Source organism: Bactrocera neohumeralis, unplaced genomic scaffold (genome assembly GCF_024586455.1).
Source record: "Bactrocera neohumeralis isolate Rockhampton unplaced genomic scaffold, APGP_CSIRO_Bneo_wtdbg2-racon-allhic-juicebox.fasta_v2 cluster11, whole genome shotgun sequence".
NCBI classification, from domain to species: domain Eukaryota; kingdom Metazoa; phylum Arthropoda; class Insecta; order Diptera; family Tephritidae; genus Bactrocera; species Bactrocera neohumeralis.
The window spans coordinates 21,702,522-21,723,484 of NW_026089624.1; the positions used below are offsets into that span (position 1 = coordinate 21,702,522).

General features: G+C 37.6%; 1 protein-coding gene, 1 long non-coding RNA gene and 1 pseudogene across 4 annotated transcripts in view; 2 read left to right on the top strand and 1 right to left on the bottom strand.

Annotated features, from left to right (window-relative positions):
• The first annotated feature begins 3,152 nt into the window (after positions 1-3,152).
• Positions 3,153-8,918, top strand: LOC126766259 (uncharacterized). The gene is made up of 2 exons (XR_007668784.1): positions 3,153-3,408; positions 8,741-8,918. It is a non-coding gene; the product is annotated as an uncharacterized LOC126766259 (long non-coding RNA).
• The window catches only part of LOC126766103 (host cell factor), a 63,911-nt gene continuing 47,338 nt past the window's right edge, over positions 4,391-20,963 (bottom strand). Inside the window, exon 9 of one of the 3 annotated variants that reach the window (XM_050483889.1) lies at positions 4,391-4,693. The gene's annotated coding sequence lies outside the window, so the exon portion shown is untranslated. Of the gene's footprint in view, positions 4,694-9,594; positions 10,030-17,235; positions 18,068-20,963 lie in introns of those variants that run through there. The other 2 variants (XM_050483890.1, XM_050483891.1) reach the window with 2 other exon arrangements.
• On the top strand, positions 5,469-7,556 carry LOC126766170 (NADH dehydrogenase [ubiquinone] 1 alpha subcomplex subunit 9, mitochondrial-like; annotated as a pseudogene).

Genomic DNA, 20,963 nt, shown 5'->3' on the forward strand with positions numbered 1-20,963 from the left:
ACTATCCCCAATAAGAGCTTTTGTTTAAATTTGGGAATAAAATTTTTAAACAAATACTCCCGGAAGGCCACATTCGGGTTTGCCAAGCTTTGTCAATTGCGCCAGGGTCCCGATACTGCTTTCCCCAGTTTTTCCCGGGTTTAGGGAAATTTTTAATTTTTAAAAATTTAACCAAAGCAGGGGGCCCCCCGAACCCGGGGTTACCCCGTTGGGGCGAATTAAATTACTTTTGGTTTTACCCTGTTATGCCCAAAAAAGAAAAAAGGGGGGAATTTTTTCCGGCTGCGTTGCGATCCCCCTCTTAATAAAAACCAAGTTTACTGAGCTTATCTGTCCTGGACAACCAAGGGAGCTTCCCCTTTTAAAAGAAAGGGTCCAAAGAAATTTTTCCCTTCGTTCCCCCCGACCCGGTGGTTGGAAAACGGGAAAAGAATTGACCTCCCGGAAAATGTGGGCCCTTGGGGAAATTTCCCCCCCATATCGTGGTGCAAATTATTATTATGCCGAACTGCAGAGTGGTGGAACCAGTTCACCAAAACCAAGATAGAACATCGGGAAGAACTACGCAAATAATAAATAATAGTTCATCAAATGAAAGTTGGCAGCGTTAGACCAAGAACATTTGAAAAAGAAATATTTGCATCCAGTCAGCGCGGGAATTACACCAACTACATCTAGTGAATTATGGTCGATTATGAATGGTGGAAGCTGATATTTAAACCGCGCCAATAATGTAATTTGGCAATAATGAACCGCTATTAAATTAAGGAATTTGAGTTGTATTTTTAATTGGGCCAAATAAGCATACGATCCGGTCAATCAAACGGAATATAATTGAACAATCATTTATTTTTTTTAAATACTATTAGTATTGCTAATTGAACATGGCAAAATATGTTGCGTAAGCTAATTTAAACTATTTTTACTACTATATACATAGATATTGCAAATCCAAAAATAATTTCTTTAAGAACCTTTTATTTAAAACCTTAGCTATAGAAAACTAAAAAAATAATGTGGTAAATCTGTTAAATACCTAAACACTCCATTTGGGGAACGAGTAGGATTCTTTGATCGCCGGCATATATTAAATTCCGACATAAAACGTATGTAGTTTGTGATAACAAAAATTTATACTTTTAAAACTAGAAAAACATGGCTATTATAATTATTCTCTTGATTCATCTTACAGTAAAAATTATGTTTACTTTTCAAACGAATTATTATGATATGTAATACCAAATTTTTACACAATAGTTATCTCTCTTGGTACACTTATTATCAAAAATAACGCCAATTTGTCCATGAATAATATAACTACAACGGTTTAAAATATAGCATATTTATTTATATCAAGAAGATATAATTAAATCTTTTAAAATATGGTCGGACGAATCATTCTATAATTGGAATTTGAAAAAGTATTTTATAAAAAGAGACATGTACATATTAGTACTATAAATTCTATAATTCAACATCGCATTTTCGCTATCGACCGTATTTGACCTCTGCCCACCCTGGTATTCAAAAATCATTGATTGGGACCTTATCAGTGTACGTTTTAGACCTGGAAAATCAACAACCGACCAGATATTCATCAGGTTAAGCCAAATCTGAAAAGACCCAGAATGGTGAATGGGACTTTCACCACCTCTCTCGATGGCTGAAGCCGAGTTTGCATCACTTCGAGTATTTGCCGCGACGAACTGAATTTGGTATCCCCGCAAAACAATACCAGTATAAACTGGACGCTGAGCAACACAGAAGAGTGCCTGTCTTCGGGAAGGACCCTCTGAGCTGATTTGAAGGCCAAACGAGGTTTCAGACACATGATTCCTATCGTGTACTGAACTGGACAAAATCAGACAGAGTAATTGATCAGAACTTAAGTATAAACAAAAAATTTATTACTCGTTGCAGTTCTGGCGTAAATGCTGTATGGTTTGATATCATCGGCAAATATCAGTCGTGCGCCGGGTTCTAGTTTCCAGAGTCGTAGACGGAGGTTAGTAGGACAACAACCAGAACTAAAGCATTTTAGCACGAAATATCTTTCGTCATAAACAAACAGTGGTCGCACTGCGACTTCAGAAAGCCCTTACGAGTTGCAATGTTGACAGTCATAACTAAGTTAAGATAATTCCGTCTATTCCAACCAGATTAAATCAACAAAACTCTTTGGAAATCCAACGCAGGATTGCTCTTTGCCAACAGGTGCTACCGGACTGAAAACAATTGAAAAGTCAAGATTTCGACGAATCAAAATTTTTAAATATAAAATCGCTAAATAATTCAACCTGACTGGTTTCTTGGGACGACGTCAACATACTGATGAGTCGACGCCACAACGAGTGGGTCCAAAAACGGAATTTTTGGTTCTGGCACTCTGAAAAATAGGTTCTTAGCGCGTTGAAAGCTACGGCGAATATCGCATTTGATGGAACGATGACCTGTAACGAGATATACGACTATTTTTTTCATATTTTTAGCGATAAAAGACAGCGGCTACGCTAAGTCCTCATGTTGTCCGAATGACATTTGAAAACACTCCAGCTTTTTAGAATTAATGTCGAATTAATCTAGAATTGCCGGGGAAGCAGAGAAGAGGAAATACTCACCCGTTAAACAGTAATTGGAGCAAGGATCTAAACTCAAATCCAATTGCGAACTATGTCGAAAAGTCGAGAAACGACTGGCGCGCTGTTGTTAACTCGGCTATAAATAAGCGTCTGTGCACTGCTTCGAAAAATAGAAGAAGAAATATAATATACCTTTTTATAACAGCAGTTGAAACTATTCATTCAAACTCAATTTCCAAAAAGTGTTTTACATGTACATATGTATGTAAATTTATAATTGTCAAACGACATATTATCCCATTTTGTATTCTGCAAAAAATTTGGGAAATACTTGAAGCGTGTTGGCCCACCAAAAAGGTGCCATGATGTTTTATTGTGAACGTACACTAATGATCCCAATAAAGGTTAATGCAAGACCGTGAATTCAATTTTCTATGGTGAATGGACTTGCATCCTATTTAATACCATGACCAAAGTCATGAGTTTGCATCAAACTTCGGGTATTTTATAGCCGAAAATGCATAAACAAACCTGATTACCTGATGAAAGTGATACAAAGTTGACACAATCGCTGATTTGAAGACAAACAGTTCGCTTCGTGTACTGAACTGACAGAATCAGACAGAGTAACGTATCAGTACTTAAGTATAAACAAAAATTTATTACTCGTTGCAGTTCTCTGGTATGTATGGTTTGGAGTAGTAATCGTAAAATTATTTCAATGTATTGCAGTTTCGGAAGTCGTGACTTGGAGGTTAGTAGACAACAACCAGAACTAAGCATTTTGTAATACTTTTGTATTGTATGTATATATGTACCTACATGAAAAGTCCCCCTTTTACGAGTTGCAACTCTACCACTTAAGTTAAGTTAATTCAAGTTAAAGCAATCCAACTTGAAATCAACAAAACTCTTTCTAAATATTAAGAACTATGTATAACTAAAATTTCATTCGCAGCATTTTTTGGTATTATTATCAACCTAAAAAAGTCAAGATTTAGCAGATAATCAGCTGAAAATTTTTAAATATAAAATTACAATAATTCAACTCAGACTTTTCTAACGAAATCTCGAATATATATTTAAGTGTACATTAGTTTCGATTCACATATGTACGTAACGTGTAATTACGGTGGGTCCAAAAAACGAATTTTTGGCTTGGCACTCTGAAAAATAGGTTCTTAGACATCTTGTAGAAAGTCTCTCAAAGTATGAGCTATTGTTGTACCGCGAAAGTCTCCCACCCTACAGTTTTCTATTTTTTTCATATTTTTAGATAGAAATATTCAAGTCTCGCTTCCAACTTCTTGAAAAGACATTTCGTTTTATAGTCTTTTAGGAAATTTAATGTTCTATAATTAATCTATAATTATTAAATGAGTTTTTAAATACTATGAAACATAGTAATTGTGCGCAGTGATCTAAAACTCAAATCCTTGAACTATGTCCACTGTCGGCCTTTTATCCCCGAGCTCATCGTTTCCGTTTAAATATTGCACTGCTCTGTGCACTGCTTCGAAAATATTTATGTAAACCTCTAATTATAATAGACCTTTTTATCAACACTGCAGTTATACAGCTATTTTTTTATGTTAGATGTCAGATGTTGAGTCCTTTGCCCACAATCTAGCAGCCGCAATGCCTTGACGACGAAAATGTTAATGCCATTTTATATTGTGATATTAAAAATATTTTACGGGTTTGCCCTAAAAACCGGCTTGTTCAGGAGCATGCATGTATACGAAAATTAGTGTTCTTTATGTATATATATATATATCAGTGGCGAACGCAGGAAAAAAATTTGGGGGGGGGTTTTATGTAAAAAGACAATGTTTCATTATTTTATTCACAAATTGAAGTCTAATCTTCTTTTATTTTGGGCCATAACATTTAAAATCTCTTCCTCCGTCACGTCTATATCTCTATGGATATTCAAGAGAGCCATTCCGTTCAGGCGTGCTTCTCCAGTTTTATTTCTTAAATGTGTTTTAAGCCTGCGAAGTGAGGAAAACGAGCGTTCACTTGAAGCGACAGATATAGGGATTGTTGCTCCAATCTTTAAAAAACGATGCACTAAAAAAGTTTTGGATCTCTTTGTTTGATTTAACCAGTTCCTGAAAATATATTCAAAATTTTAGTTAGAAAATATAATCTGAAGAAAAGATTTTTAACCTTTTCCACATTTTAAATTCAGCAAATGAAAAACAAATAATAAGTAAAGTTGTGTATCTAATTCAGACCAGTTTTTTCCGGTTGTTTTTATTAAAAATATAGACATTTTAGTTAAGACACTCAAGTATTTTTTTGCAAATAGTATAATTTTTTTAAATTTAAATTTATTTCACAACAGTTTGCTCATGGAACGAAAACTGAAAGTCATAATAAATGAGTTTTTATTTTTCCTGTATTATGATTAACAATAAATGTAAACTGTAAAAAAAATAATAGAAACCTTATTGGTGACTTTTCAGTTCAGAACTAATTTTCAAAAGAAGTCCATTTTCGACTCACAATTCCCCTTAAATCTAAAAAAATCCAGTTCAGCAGCCACAGAGTTATAAGGCAAGCTCATTACTTTGAAGCAAATTAAAAAAAATGTCTCTGTCCAGTTTATATTTTTCTGGGTTTTTTAATTGGCCTACATTCCCACAACTTTTTAATACTATCCAGATACAATAGGTTTGTTTTTAGTTTAACATTTTCATAGTTTCAAAAAATTAAATTCTATCAGCAGAAAAGTATCAAAATAGGCCGTTTGTGAACAAAAAAAGTATCAAATCGCAAAATTTAGAGAAAAAAGTATCAAAAAAGATACAATTGTATCAAAACGGCAACGCTGTTAGTGACTAATGTATTCATTTATTTTACATATTCATACATCGTCGGCAGAAAGATTGCTTTATTTTATTAAAAATATTTGAAGAATATATCTATTTTTGTTTAAATTATTACAAATTGATTTGTTTAGTATTGTATAAATTATATGGGTGAAAATAGGCCTCCGGTGGAACCTAATATCCAAAAAAAATATCGATAACGTGCCTATACTGCAACCACTTTATCATTTTTAAGTCCTTTTATTTGAATCTCTGTGCCGAAAAATCAACTATTTCGATCAGGTGATCTCAGCTGTTGACGACCATATGATTCTTTTGTTACTTGTATATTTCTACAATGATACAAACCGAACGTTATCAATCATTTCAATCATTGAAGCACGGTAGAGGAGGAGTAAGGTCACCATCAGCTGATGTTATGTAAACAAAGGCACAGCTGAGAGGTGCCACTATAGAAACGTCAAGTGTAGTCCGGGGTTGAGTTTCTATTGGAATCCAAGATGGCCGACTTTTAACCGGAAAATGGTTGCATTGTGTTATTTTCTTAAAATTTATGGAAAAGTTGTCCCAAAAATATTGGTTATATATAAAAGTATAACATATTTTCAAAAGAAAATCGTTTTATTTTAATATATATTCTTAAAGATGAGAACAATATGAGCTAATACATGAAAAATTAAGTTTTTTATATATGCCTCTTTTTAACTGTGGTAAGTTAATAAATGTTCACCACAAAAAAATGTTACGAACAAATAAGCAACCATGCCGAATAGTGGGGTCCAGATTATACTCATTAACAGCCATCGTAACGAAAGTTTTTGCAAGGCAATTTGTTTGAGTTTATTTCATGGTTAAATGCTTTACGATGGGTTATTTAGTTATTTGAATCTGGAAGTGTGCAAATTTCCCTTGAGACGATAAATAACAGATCGGGGTAGGATTTTCTTCCAATAAAAGTACGGAATAACTAAACATGGCCTCGTTAATACTGCTGCGTAATGGGGCAGGTGCTGTTCCAATTTTATGATTTAAGAGATGTAAAAGCGATACACGATGCTGTGAAGTACTCAAATGTATTTATGAACTTAGTTGGTCGTGAATTCGAGACAAAATTTTAAATTCAATGACGTGCTTGTGGAAGGTGCACGTCGCATTGCTAAGTAAGCTAAAATTAAACTTTATTTCAAAAGATTTAACATGTAATTTTTATTTTTTTTTTTATAGAATCAGCAAAGAAGCTGGTGTAGAACGTTTGATTATTTGTCTGCTTTAAACGCTAGTCCCAAACCAATGAGCTTTGTGTTTGAGGGTGGAAGTAACATTTTGAAGAGCAAATACTCCGGTGAGCACATTCGGATGTTGTACAAGCTATTGTCAATTGCGCTTAGGATCCCGATACTGCTGGTCAGGTTTATCAAGCTATTGGGTAGGTTTTGAGCAAAATTGAATTTACATACTTTCTAATATGCTAGACACCCACCTTGCAGACCAAAGTGTTACCAGTTGAGCGAATTAATTGACTGGTTTCATCGTGTTATGCGCAAAAATGAAAAATGGTGGGGATACCGTTGTTAAGACATGCGTTGCGATCCTACCTTCTTATTGAAAGCCAAGTTCACTGAGCTTATCTGTCCTGGACAACCTATTGGTGAGCTACATACGGAACGTATCGATCGCGAATGTATTACCGATGTCGTTCCCTCCGACATACCGTGGTTGAAAAATTTTGGTGTACAATTGACCTCCATGGAAGAGCAAGTACCATGGGAATTGTGACCATATCGTGCTGCGCAATATTATGATGCCGAATTGGGAGAGTGGGGGGAACCAGCTCCACCAAAACCGATAGAACATCGGGAAGAACTACGCAAATAATAAATAACACTCATCAAATGAAAGTTGGCAGCGTTGGTGACCAAGCAGCGATTTGAAAAGAAACATTTGCATCCACGCGAATTACAATTCGTCTTTACATCTAGTGAATTATGGCCGATTATGAATGGTGTGGAAGTTGATATTTAAACTTAAAAAAACAAATAAATGTAATTTGGCAATAATAAACCGCTATTAAAAATTAAGGAATTTGAGTTGTATTTTTAATTGGGCCAAACAAGTTATTATCGATTTGAATAATTTCAAATGGAATATATTTCGAACAATCATTTATTTTTTTAAATACTATGCCAGTATTGCTACTGAACATGGCAAAATAGTGTTGCGTAAGCTAATTTAAACTACTTTTTACTACTATATACATAGATATTGCAAATTCAAAAAATAATTTCTTTAAGAATCCTTTTTATTTAAAAACTTAGCTTAGAACTAAAAAATAATGTGGTAAATCTGTTAGGATAATTAAACACTCCATTTGGGAACGAGTAGGATTCTTGATCGCCGGCATATAGCTAAATTCCGACATATAAAACGTGTATGTAGTTTGTGATAACAAAAATTTATACTTAAAATTCAGAAAACATGGCTATTATAATTATCTCTTGATTCATCTTACAGTAAAAAATTATGTTTTACTTTTCAGACGAATTATTATGATATGTAATACCAAATTTTTACACAATAGTTATCTCTTTTGGTACACTCATTATCAAAAATAATTTTCAATTTGTCCATGAATAAATTAACTACAACGGTTAAAAATATATAGCATATTTATTTATATCAAGAAGATATAATTAAATCTTTTGATAACAGCATTAAACTTCATTCTATAACCAAATTTGAAAAAAGTATTTATACATGTACATATTAGTACTATAAATTTATAATTGTATATTATAGCATTTTCGCTTTCTGCAACCCGTTTTGACCTCTCGCCACCCTTATTCACCAGAGGTGGCCATGATGTTTTATTGTGAACGTACACTTGAGGCGTAGGTTAAGGACTGTGAATGGCTCTTTTTTCTATGGTGAATGGGACTTTCCCTACTCCTCTATACCATGCATTGAAGCATGAGTTTGCATCACTTCGGGTATTTTCTGCTGAACGAACGTTCATAAACAAATCCAGTATAAGCTGATCGCTAGTGATACAAAGTTGTTCTCTATCGCTGATTTGAAGACAAACAGTTCGCTTCGTGTACTGAACTGACAGAATCAGACAGAGTAACGTATCAGTACTTAAGTATAAACAAAAATTTATTACTCGTTGCAGTTCTCTGGTATGTATGGTTTGGAGTAGTAATCGTAAAATTATTTCAATGTATTGCAGTTTCGGAAGTCGTGACTTGGAGGTTAGTAGACAACAACCAGAACTAAGCATTTTGTAATACTTTTGTATTGTATGTATATATGTACCTACATGAAAAGTCCCCCTTTTACGAGTTGCAACTCTACCACTTAAGTTAAGTTAATTCAAGTTAAAGCAATCCAACTTGAAATCAACAAAACTCTTTCTAAATATTAAGAACTATGTATAACTAAAATTTCATTCGCAGCATTTTTTGGTATTATTATCAACCTAAAAAAGTCAAGATTTAGCAGATAATCAGCTGAAAATTTTTAAATATAAAATTACAATAATTCAACTCAGACTTTTCTAACGAAATCTCGAATATATATTTAAGTGTACATTAGTTTCGATTCACATATGTACGTAACGTGTAATTACGGTGGGTCCAAAAAACGAATTTTTGGCTTGGCACTCTGAAAAATAGGTTCTTAGACATCTTGTAGAAAGTCTCTCAAAGTATGAGCTATGCTATTGTTGTACCGCGAAAGTCTCCCACCCTACAGTTTTCTATTTTTTTCATATTTTTAGATAGAAATATTCAAGTCTCGCTTCCAACTTCTTGAAAAGACATTTCGTTTTATAGTCTTTTAGGAAATTTAATGTTCTATAATTAATCTATAATTATTAAATGAGTTTTTAAATACTATGAAACATAGTAATTGTGCGCAGTGATCTAAAACTCAAATCCTTGAACTATGTCCACTGTCGGCCTTTTATCCCCGAGCTCATCGTTTCCGTTTAAATATTGCACTGCTCTGTGCACTGCTTCGAAAATATTTATGTAAACCTCTAATTATAATAGACCTTTTTATCAACACTGCAGTTATACAGCTATTTTTTTATGTTAGATGTCAGATGTTGAGTCCTTTGCCCACAATCTAGCAGCCGCAATGCCTTGACGACGAAAATGTTAATGCCATTTTATATTGTGATATTAAAAATATTTTACGGGTTTGCCCTAAAAACCGGCTTGTTCAGGAGCATGCATGTATACGAAAATTAGTGTTCTTTATGTATATATATATATATCAGTGGCGAACGCAGGAAAAAAATTTGGGGGGGGTTTTATGTAAAAAGACAATGTTTCATTATTTTATTCACAAATTGAAGTCTAATCTTCTTTTATTTTGGGCCATAACATTTAAAATCTCTTCCTCCGTCACGTCTATATCTCTATGGATATTCAAGAGAGCCATTCCGTTCAGGCGTGCTTCTCCAGTTTTATTTCTTAAATGTGTTTTAAGCCTGCGAAGTGAGGAAAACGAGCGTTCACTTGAAGCGACAGATATAGGGATTGTTGCTCCAATCTTTAAAAAAACGATGCACTAAAAAAGTTTTGGATCTCTTTGTTTGATTTAACCAGTTCCTGAAAATATATTCAAAATTTTAGTTAGAAAATATAATCTGAAGAAAAGATTTTTAACCTTTTCCACATTTTAAATTCAGCAAATGAAAAACAAATAATATGTAAAGTTGTGTATCTAATTCAGACCAGTTTTTTCCGGTTGTTTTTATTAAAAATATAGACATTTTAGTTAAGACACTCAAGTATTTTTTTGCAAATAGTATAATTTTTTTAAATTTAAATTTATTTCACAACAGTTTGCTCATGGAACGAAAACTGAAAGTCATAATAAATGAGTTTTTATTTTTCCTGTATTATGATTAACAATAAACTGTAAAAAAAATAATAGAAACCTTATTGGTGACTTTTCAGTTCAGAACTAATTTTCAAAAGAAGTCCATTTTCGACTCACAATTCCCCTTAAATCTAAAAAAATCCAGTTCAGCAGCCACAGAGTTATAAGGCAAGCTCATTACTTTGAAGCAAATTAAAAAAAAAAAAATGTCTCTGTCCAGTTTATATTTTTCTGGGTTTTTTAATTGGCCTACATTCCCACAACTTTTTAATACTATCCAGATACAATAGGTTTGTTTTTAGTTTAACATTTTCATAGTTTCAAAAAATTAAATTCTATCAGCAGAAAAGTATCAAAATAGGCCGTTTGTGAACAAAAAAGTATCAAATCGCAAAATTTAGAGAAAAAAGTATCAAAAAAGATACAATTGTATATATCTATTTACGCACGGTAAGTTGACCCAGCCATGTTTATATTGCATTAATAGCTGGGTTAAGTTATATATAGCTGGGTATGATGACGCATGTTCATGTTAGTATAACATTAAATTCAATGTTATCTGCAAAAAAAAAGAAAAAATGCTTCTTAGTATTTTGCACAAGACCTATTATTAAATTAAGTTTAAATCTACAAACAAGTTCAGGGGTGAGTTTAAATTTTGTTGTCGACTTCTTTTAGTTGCTCTAGCGGCTCTCCAGACCCTGTTTTGAGTGACAAGACGCGAGTTAATTGTCATCGAGGTCAGACCTTAAGATAAAGATTTTATTTGAGTTCATTTCATAGGGCTTGCAAAGAGTCATTCGGGCACTCATAGGTTTAGTATTTCGAGGTCTATTGTGGATAAGTAAGAGCTTTACCTGCTACAGTATCCAAAAAGAAGTACTCCTTTTTTGAAATGCGTGGTAGTATAACAACAAAGACTCCATTCCCTGAAAGGGAGGCAGTGAAAGTGTTAACAGGTCTACTGTGAATGGCGTTTTGTTCATGTTTGAAATTAAATGAAGAATGATTTCTGCAAAACCTTCTTAGTAAAAATTGCCTGCAGAGAAGTTCGTTATGTTCCTTAACCCTAACAAATTGACCTGCTAAAGGATGGTGACCAAAGATGTCAAACATAACTTACTTACTGATATTAACAGATTTAGACCGCCGAAAATAGCCCTAGCGCGGAAAAAATTCGGATCGATGTCGGTAACATAGAAGTCGACCGAAATTTACAGTCGACTTCTTACATTAAGTCTCTAGAAAACGAGATACGATTTTATATGATGGGGTACGACTGCAGGAGCTTAATGTTTGATGTATGTTTTGTATGTTAAGATATGCTTCCTCTTCTTCTGCAATTAAAATGATTTCACTTGCAAATAAAAAAAAATTAATTACTAAAATAACTTCCAGTCTGCTATATGCTATATGGGTACTGGTACTTAATATAGGAGTTCCGATTCACCACAGAATTTTCTCAGCAGTGAAAACGTTATAACTTTACGAAAACTCGACTTTTCATAGGAATGTGATGATTTCTGAATGTATAAATGTATATTTTCAGAAACACGTGGAACCAATAGAAAAGGCTTTTTTGAAATGAAAGATGTGCGTGCCTACGGCAATAATGTTGGCGGGCCCAGCAATATTAATAGTCAGCATTAGTTACTATAATATCGTATTTGATCCATCTTTTATAACTTTGACAAGGTCTTCTTCTGCTTTCGTGCACATCGGACTATTTGATTTTAGACTAGCTTAAGTCATGATGCATATTATTATTTATTAATTATTTATTTTCCACAAGAATATACTTTTGTATGTTTTCACTTGCATACTTCGAGAAAGCTCCAATAGAATTGTGATTTTTATGAAAATACTTTGGGGTGACACACAGAGTGTGTCCGGAAAGTAATAGGGGTGGTTTTCTTCCGACGTGACTGTACTTTAGAGCGTGCGCGCGGTAGAGGGCGTTCCTAGCTAACGAACGAGCAGCTGGTCAGATGTCTCCAACCACCTGGAGTGTCAGGACAAACATTTTCGCGCGACGTGTTTCAAAGATATGCGATTAAATTCTGTGTGAAACTCGGTAAATCTGCGACAGAGACGTTTGATATGATAAAGCAGTCTTGTCCAGATGTTGCTTTGGCAAGAAGTGGTGTGTTTCGGTGGCACCAGGCCTTTTTGAAGGGCCGGTAAGAGGTTGCAGATGAAGACCGCGCCGGGAGACTTCGACAAAAACCGACAATGTGACTCGTGTGCGCAAAGTTTTGAATTCAGACCGTCGATTTATATTCGTTTAACTGCCCAGATGTTAAACTTATCATAATCTGTGGCTCATGACATTGTTACGGAGCACTTGAACATGCGCAAGGTGTGCGGGAAGATGGTCCCAAAAGTGCTCACTGGCAACCAGAAATTGCGGCGAAGAAAATTTTAACATGTATTAAAGTGACCAGGAGGATGGGATCATGTGTAGAAGTTCAGGCAAGTGAGGAAAGTTCTCTGATCGCCATTCACTTGAGAGTGGCCAGAAACGATTCCTTTACGTATGGCTCAAGTAGCTCACGACTTCCGGTCTTTGACCAAGTATCCTCTGGGTAGCCTAAGAACATCCGTTTGAAGGCGAGCTAAAGTGAGAAGGCGAAACATCCCCTACATAGGGTTGTGCGCTGGGTTTGGACGCGCCACGTAAAAGCACCCCCAATGAAAGGAAACAACAAGCCGCGGATGAGTGACCCCCCACGACAAACGAAATAAGCACTACGAATTGAGGGCACGAACCTGGAATGTCCGGTCTCTTAATTGGGAAGGTGCCGCTGCCCAGCTGGTTGATGTCCTCGTTAGAGTGAAGGCTGACATCACCGCCGTCCAAGAAATGCAATAGACGGAACAAGGACTGAGAGGAGTAGGTCTTTGTGACATTTACTACAGTACAGTACAAGTTTGTTGTGGGATTCGTGGTGGGAGAGAGACTCCGTCGCCGAGTACTATCATTCACTGCGGTGAATGAACGTCTAGTCACAATCCGCATCAAAGCGAGGTTCTTCAACATATCGCTGATCTGCGCCCACGCCCTGACGGAAGAGAAGGACAATGTGACCAAAGACGCCTTTTATGAGTGCTTGGAGCGCACTTATGAGGGCTGCCCCCGCCACGATGTCAAAATCGTGCTTGGCGCCTTTAACGCCAGGGTGAGCAAAGAAAGTATCTTTGGCACGACGGTCGGTAAATTCAGCCTCCAGGAGGAAACAACCCCAACTGGGTTGAGGCTGATTGACTCGCCGGGGCCCGAAATATGGTTATCTGTGGTACTAGATTCCAGCATAAGAAGATTCACCAAGCCACCTGGCTGTCTCCGAATCGAAAAACCACCAACCAGATCGATCATGTTGTGATAGACGGAAGACAAGTCTCCAGCGTTTTGGATGTGCGTGCGCTCCGAGGTCCTAACATCGACTCAGACCACTATCTTGTTGCAGCCAAGATTCGCACCCGCCTCTGTGCAGCAAAAAACGTACGTCAACAAACACAAGGAAGGTTCGACGTTGAGAAGCTGCAATCACAACAGATAACCGAACGATTTTCGACTCGGCTTGCACTCCTGCTCTATGAGAGCACTCGTCAACAACTCGGTATAAAGGAACTGTGGGACGGCATTTCTAACTCCTTACGTACAGCTGCAACCGAAACCATTGGTTTTCGGAAAATGCAAAAGAACAGCTTGTACGATGAGTGCCGCGCTGCAGCGGAGACAAAACAGGCTGCCTACCTCGCAACGTTACGATCGACCACAACACGTGCGGGATGGGATAGATACTGAAAGTTGAAGAGGGAAGCGAGACGGATTTGCAGGCAGAAAAAGAAAGAGGCCGAAATGCGTAAGTACGAGGAGCTTGATAAGCTGGCCGACAGGGGTAATGCTCGAAAATTGTACGAAAAGATGCGGCAGCTAACTGAAGGTTTCAAAACCGGAGCATACTTAAATTATGGAGGGAACACTTCTCCTACCTGCTGAATGGCAGTGAACGCACAACGCCAGGATAAGGCGAACCCGATTCCCCAATCGATGACGATGGAGCAGACGTTCCATTGCCCGACCATGAAGAAGTTCGAATAGCAATTACCCATCTGAAGAACAACAAAGCGGCGGGGGCCGATGGATTGCCGGCCGAGCTATTCAAACACGGCGGCGAAGAACTGATAAGGAGCATGCATCAGCTTCTTTGAAAAATATAATAGGACGAAAGCATGCCCAACGATTGGAATTTAAGTATGCTCTGCCCAATCCACAAAAAGTGATACCGTGGGATAAGTCTCCTAAACATCGTATATGAGGTTCTATAGAGCGTATTATGTGAAAGATTAAAGCCCACCGTCAAAAAGCTGATTGGACCTTATTCGTGTGGCTTTAGACCTGGAAAATCAACAACCGACCAGATATTTACCAAGCGCCTATTATTGCAAAAGACCCGTGAAAGGAGAATCGACACACACTTAATCGAGCAGGTACAATCTTTTATAAAAGTGTACAGCTGCTGGGGTATGCCGATGATATTGATATCTTCGGCCTCAACACCCGCGCCGATAGTTCTGCTTTCTCTAGGCTGGACAAGGAAGCACAGAAAATGGGTCTGACAGTGAACGAGGGCAAAACGAAATATCTCCTGTCATCAAACAAACAGTCGTCACATTCGCGACTTGGCTCTCACGTCACTGTTGACAGTCATAACTTTGAAGTCGTAAATAATTTCGTCTATCTTGGAACCAGCGTAAACACCACCAACAATGTCAGCCTAGAAATCCAACGCAGGATAACTCTTGCCAACAGGTGCTACTTCGAACTGAGTAGGCAATTGAAAAGTAAAGTCCTCTCTCGACGAACAAAAGCCAAACTCTATAAGTCGCTCATAATTCCCGTCCTGCTATATGGTGCAGAGGCCTGGACGATGACAACAACTGATGAGTCGACGTTGCGAGTTTTCGAGAGAAAAGTTCTGCGAAAGATTTATGGTCCTTTGCACGTTGGCCACGGCGAATATCGCATTCGATGGAACGATGAGCTCTATGAGATATATGACGACATTGACATAGCGAATTAAAAGATAGCGGCTGTGCTGGCTAGGACATGTTGTCCGAATGGACGAAAAGACTCCAGCTTTGAAAGTATTCGACGCAGTACCCGCCGGGGGAAGTAGAGGAAGAGGAAGACCTCCACTCCGTTGGAAGAACCAAGTGGAGAAAGACCTGACTTCGCTTGGAATATCCAATTGGCGCCATGTAGCGAAAAGAAGAAACGATTGGCGTGCTGTTGTTAACTCGGCTATAATCGCGTAAGCGGTGTTTACGCCAATTAAGAAAGAGGAAGAAGTTAAAGTGACCCCCAATTTGTGAATAACGTAATCACAGGTGATGAGTCATAGATCTTTGAGTATGATCCCGAGACAAAGAGGCAATATTCCGAGTGACACACGCCGGCAGAGAGGATCCAAGCAGCATGCAAATCGGCTCTCAAGGCTATTCGAACGTCTTCAATGCTTGGAAATCGCGCTGGCACCGCTGCATCGACGCAGAAGGAGACTATTTTGAAAGTTCTTAAAGTATTTTAATGATTGGTTCAATAAATTTTTTTTTTAAATTGGCTATTCTATCACTTTCCGGACAAATACTGTAAGTTAACGGATCTGAACGATTCGTTTCTTTACTGCGGTAGTTGGATCTGTATACACGGAAAAATGCTTATTAATATAAGATTAAATAATTTAAGGCTTCTTTAAACTTTTAAGGGAATGTTTGCTATTGTAACAATATAACAAACGAATTAACGTCGCAGGCAAATGAGTCGCCACAAATTCAAGTCAAGTCCAAAATTGAAGAAAAACACCCTTTCTGAAAGTTCCAAACATACTTCCACATTGGGGGTGAGTCAAAGCAGGGAATTAAGTATATACTTTTATTTTCATTAAGGGGGGGCGGGGGTTAAGGTTTGACAACTTTTTTTTCCATTTTTTTTTTTATTTTTTTTTTTCTGAACCATCAACATCTTAAGAATAATGTATTAAAGTTTTAGGTCATTGGGAGAAAAACTAACGAAGTTACATTAGGTTGAATAACGGTATCTGTAACTACCTGCGCTGAGTGTACAAAACTTTGAATCGATTTTCCCAAATATGTCATTTTTAAAGTCGGTGACCAGCCTACAGAAAAAACGATCGATGCAGTCGTTTTGAAATTTTGCACAAATATTTTACATATATATAGCTCTCGAATGACGTCGAGTTTTTCCAAAAATTTTAATTTCTAAGAATTTTACAATAACAAATAGGATGATTTTTTCGTCCAAAATCGTCATTTTGGCTGGAAAATGGTGCCAAAAATGGAAAAATTAAAAAAAACTCGACGTCAATTGAAAGATAAACTAATAAACTAAAGAAAGCACTTTCAAGTTTTTGGTTTCAGATGATCCAGTGATGCTGGTAGGCTGGTCACCGCACGAAAACTTTTTTTCGAGGTGCCTGCAGAGAACGATGATAAATCCGTTATTCCTCGCTATTTTTCGATAAAACTTTTTTTAAGTATCCTTCAAATGTTTGACTTTCATATAATAATAATAAGTAAAATAAACCTACAGCAATAATTGTTTCTAAAAAAAATTCACGAAAAAAGGTCTTTTTTCGACGAAACAAACCTTACCCCCCGCCCCCCTTAAGCTAAATTTTGACTAAGTACATCGTAGTTGTACCCCTAGTACAGTTTACCACTCGACTGAGTTGAATGGAGAGAAACGCAATTCAAAACTAAATAACTAAAAACCGTCTTAGCAAATATCAGCTAGATTATATACTATTCCATGCCAATCGTAATAGACAAATTTATGAAAATGTGAGTGAATTTTTTTAAATTGAATATTTTTTTATAATTTTTAATAATAAAGAACAAAAGCAAGATACCAATAAATGAAAATCAAAATTTTTTATTTCAGTTTACATTAAGAAAAAAAATATTTACAAGGTTAAAGACATTTTCAAAGTAAATTTAATAAAGAATACTTTATTTTATGTATTTTCTTTTCTCCGATTGCGATTAGGCGTTTTGCCAACCCGGTATAGATTTCTTGTGTGTGATCCGAAGTGCAATTTTGAGGGTTATAACTTATTTTAAGGGATCGTCTCAGTGTGACATCACTGATTCTCGCATTCTTTTTAATGTTGAAATTACTTAACCGGTCCAGTTTTTTTTATAAATAAAAACATTCATGACGAATATAATGTTTTTATGTTTATTTATTGGATGTATAATAATTAAAAAAGTTGTTGAAATTACACGTAAAAAACAAAGTCCTGTATGATGTCCAGGATTGCGGCCGCAATTTTATCTAAAACAAAAATTTCTTAAAGATCATTAATCTGAAGGAAAGTGGCTATCATGCTAGGAAAACATTTTTTTTTTTAATTTGACAAAATGGCGACGGTTTGAACAAAAAAGTAGCTATGTTACCCACTTTGTTGCCTTTCTACAAGAAACGCTGTAACGACCATTATAATTAGAATTTCGATTTGAAAATTCAAGAGAATGTTTATTACAGTGTATACTATCCGATAATGTCGATTTGTCGAAAATTTCACACTGAGACGAACCCTTAAATTTTATGCAGATGTTATATTATGCTGCACAAACGTTAGCAAATCTTGCCACATTTGTGGGGTAATACCTTCCTCTTTTGCCATATCGTAAAACTATCCACCGTCTTTTTAAGATTCTAATGCTTCGACGATACACCTACAAAGAAAATGTTGTTAATGAGGTTTCATAATTTGTTTTTTTGTTGTACCTACGCTATTGCTACGATCTCTTAGCTACATCCGCACTATTTTTTCATCTCCATCACTGAGCTCAAATAAAAAAAAACAAAGTCGGATCCGATTTGATATTTAATTGGCTTTTGTTAGTTTATTGAAAATTTGCAACAGTTGTGATAGTTCCACATCTACTGCGACCAAAAAAATACGATCCAAAGCAATGTAGATTTTAAAAACTATTTTGAATTAAAAACAAATAACGACCGGTTTGTTATCGTACGTCGTAATGCTAATCACCGTATACGATTGACGTATCACGGAATTTTCGTTCGTATGATTGCGGATCCGTGCACGAATGTAACAACCCCCTCGAACAAGATCAACTGCACAGAGTAGGGTGAATTCAAAAGAGGTGAATCCGCAAAAGGAGGAAGAAACGGGGAGGAAAAATGCCTCGCGCCGCAGAAGTAGGACGCCCAGGTGGTTATGACGACCCATGTAGAGCGGGCATTAGTGGTGCCACTCTCAAGAAGTACTTTAGGCATCTCGAGGGCGATAAGTCGCCACAGGCGGATCGCGAAGACAAAGAACGGACAGATAAGGCCTCGGGAACCGCCAAGTTCCAAGAGGTTAAGGTTAAGCAGCTACAGGCGGTCGGAGAACAACGCTCCACCCCAAACCTCCTCCGAAGAAAGCAGGTTGCGACTGCAGCTGTCATTAAAGGAGAGCGAAACGAGTCTCCCAACGAGCAGGAAGGAGTGATACCCTCAATTCAGTAGTTCCTTTTCGGGTTTTACAGGTTGGTGAGGACTATGGGGACGAGGACCTATCTCTGATCGAGACAATTCCGTGACCTTTAGCGCCTGCATAGGAGTTGCCCAGGTGAACCCATGCAACAGCAACCACGGCTATCATCGAGAGGAGGTTTGACTCGGATAACCTGGATGAAATTCAAGGACCGACCTCCGATTCGTATCCCTAGAAGTACGAACTGGGAGTGCGCAAGCTTTTGAATAAAGTCAAGCGCACGGGTAACTGAGAGGAATATAGGCAACACCTAACAACCTACAACAAGGAGATTAGGTCAGCAAAGACAAACAGTTTCAGGATATTCTGTGACTGTGTCTCCTCGATCGCTGAGGCAGCCAGGCTACACAAGGATTTGTCTAGAGGAAAGACGGACACAGTATTATTCAGTAAAAGACTGGATGGGACGCACGTAGGCCAGAAAGCCTGGATTTGGATGACTGCAAAAAATATATTCACTGCAGACTCAATCAAATTGGCAGTAGCTTCCTTCTCGAACTATGCGTCACCAGGGGCGGATGGCATCCTTCGAACTCTTTTGCAACAAGGTATGCCAGATTTGGTAGAGCTGATGAAGGTGCTTTGGATAATGCGTCTTACGCAGGCTCCAGTATGCAAATGGATACAGGCTTTACAGCGTACTAGGTTAGCTGAAACAACTGAGGGGCAGAGAAAGATTTGTCTTGGCACTACGAGGTGCTGCCCACGGGGTGGAGTACTATCCTCTCTACTATGGAGTACTCTCTGCAACCAAGTTCAAAATGCCTTAAATCTAGCAAAGGGATGGCAAAAGCAACCTAGATCCCTTTTACTAAGCGAAGATCTCTTCGGGGCTTGAGGCGACTCGGTGACAGGGAGTTAGCCGTGTGTAAAGAGGTCAAACTTCTTGGGCTCACGTTAGACTCAACATTACGGTGGAGTAGGCATGTGGATCCAACGTTGTCTACAGGTATCATAACATGGCTGTATACCAAGATCGTAAGGTCTATTATAACTTATGCAGAGCTTGCTTGGGCACCTAAGACAACGGAGACCTTGGTAGGCCTTCAACTACAGAAGCCGTAAAGGCTCGCCTGTGTCTGCACTTCAGAGGCAATGCGCACTTACCCTACTGGAGCACTTGGGAGTCATGCTGGAACTCAAGCGAAGGGAAAATAATGTCGTCTCAACAAATGAAGGCCCTTCTTCCAAGGGTAGGCGTTACAAAGAGAATTACTCTCGGCAGCAACGCGGAGTGGAACGACTCCACGCTCGATATATTGCTGAGAGGCAGCACTATCCAGTGGTACACTGACGACACGAAAACACCGGAAGGCATTGGAACAGGCATTGCGGGACCGCATACCAAACTATAGATACCATTGGGATGTTTTCCGAGCATCTTTCGAGCAGAAGTCTTGGCTATAATTCATTGTGCAGAACACAATCTTCACATCTACCGCAACTTAGGTCTCACACATACATAACGACAGTCAAGCGGCACTAAAGGTGATCACAGCGTATGAGGTTAAATTGCTTTTAATGAGTTCACCTAATATAGGTGTAGGGGCATTAAAAAGATAGCCGGCAATGAGCTGGCGGACGAACTAGCCCGCACTATGGCAGCGTCCAGGATGATGGGTAAGAACCATGCATTGCAGTGAGGAGCTGCTCCGCACGGAGGAGACAGTGGGGAGAGAACAGCATTGGCAGCAGGAATGCGGCATGACAAGCTGCTTCTAGGAAGGCAGAACCTCGCAAGGTTTAAATAAATATTCGACCTCCCCCGAGAAAATTTCCGCCTCATTTTCGCGCTCTATACAGAGCACTTGTCTAACATGGGCATAGTCTCTTGCGCAAATTGACGGTACTGCGACATGGAACAGGAAACCCCAGAACACCTCATTTTGGATTACCCAGAAATTCGCAGAAGCAGGATAAAAGCCGAAGGTTCCATCTAAGTGGATAGCGATAACATCTCCTCAGTCGAGCCCAGCAGGCTCCTGGAATTGTTCAGGATGCTGCACTTTGGTGATCATATGTGATATTGGGGAAGGTACAACAGACCGTAGGTCGCTGTGCATAACCTA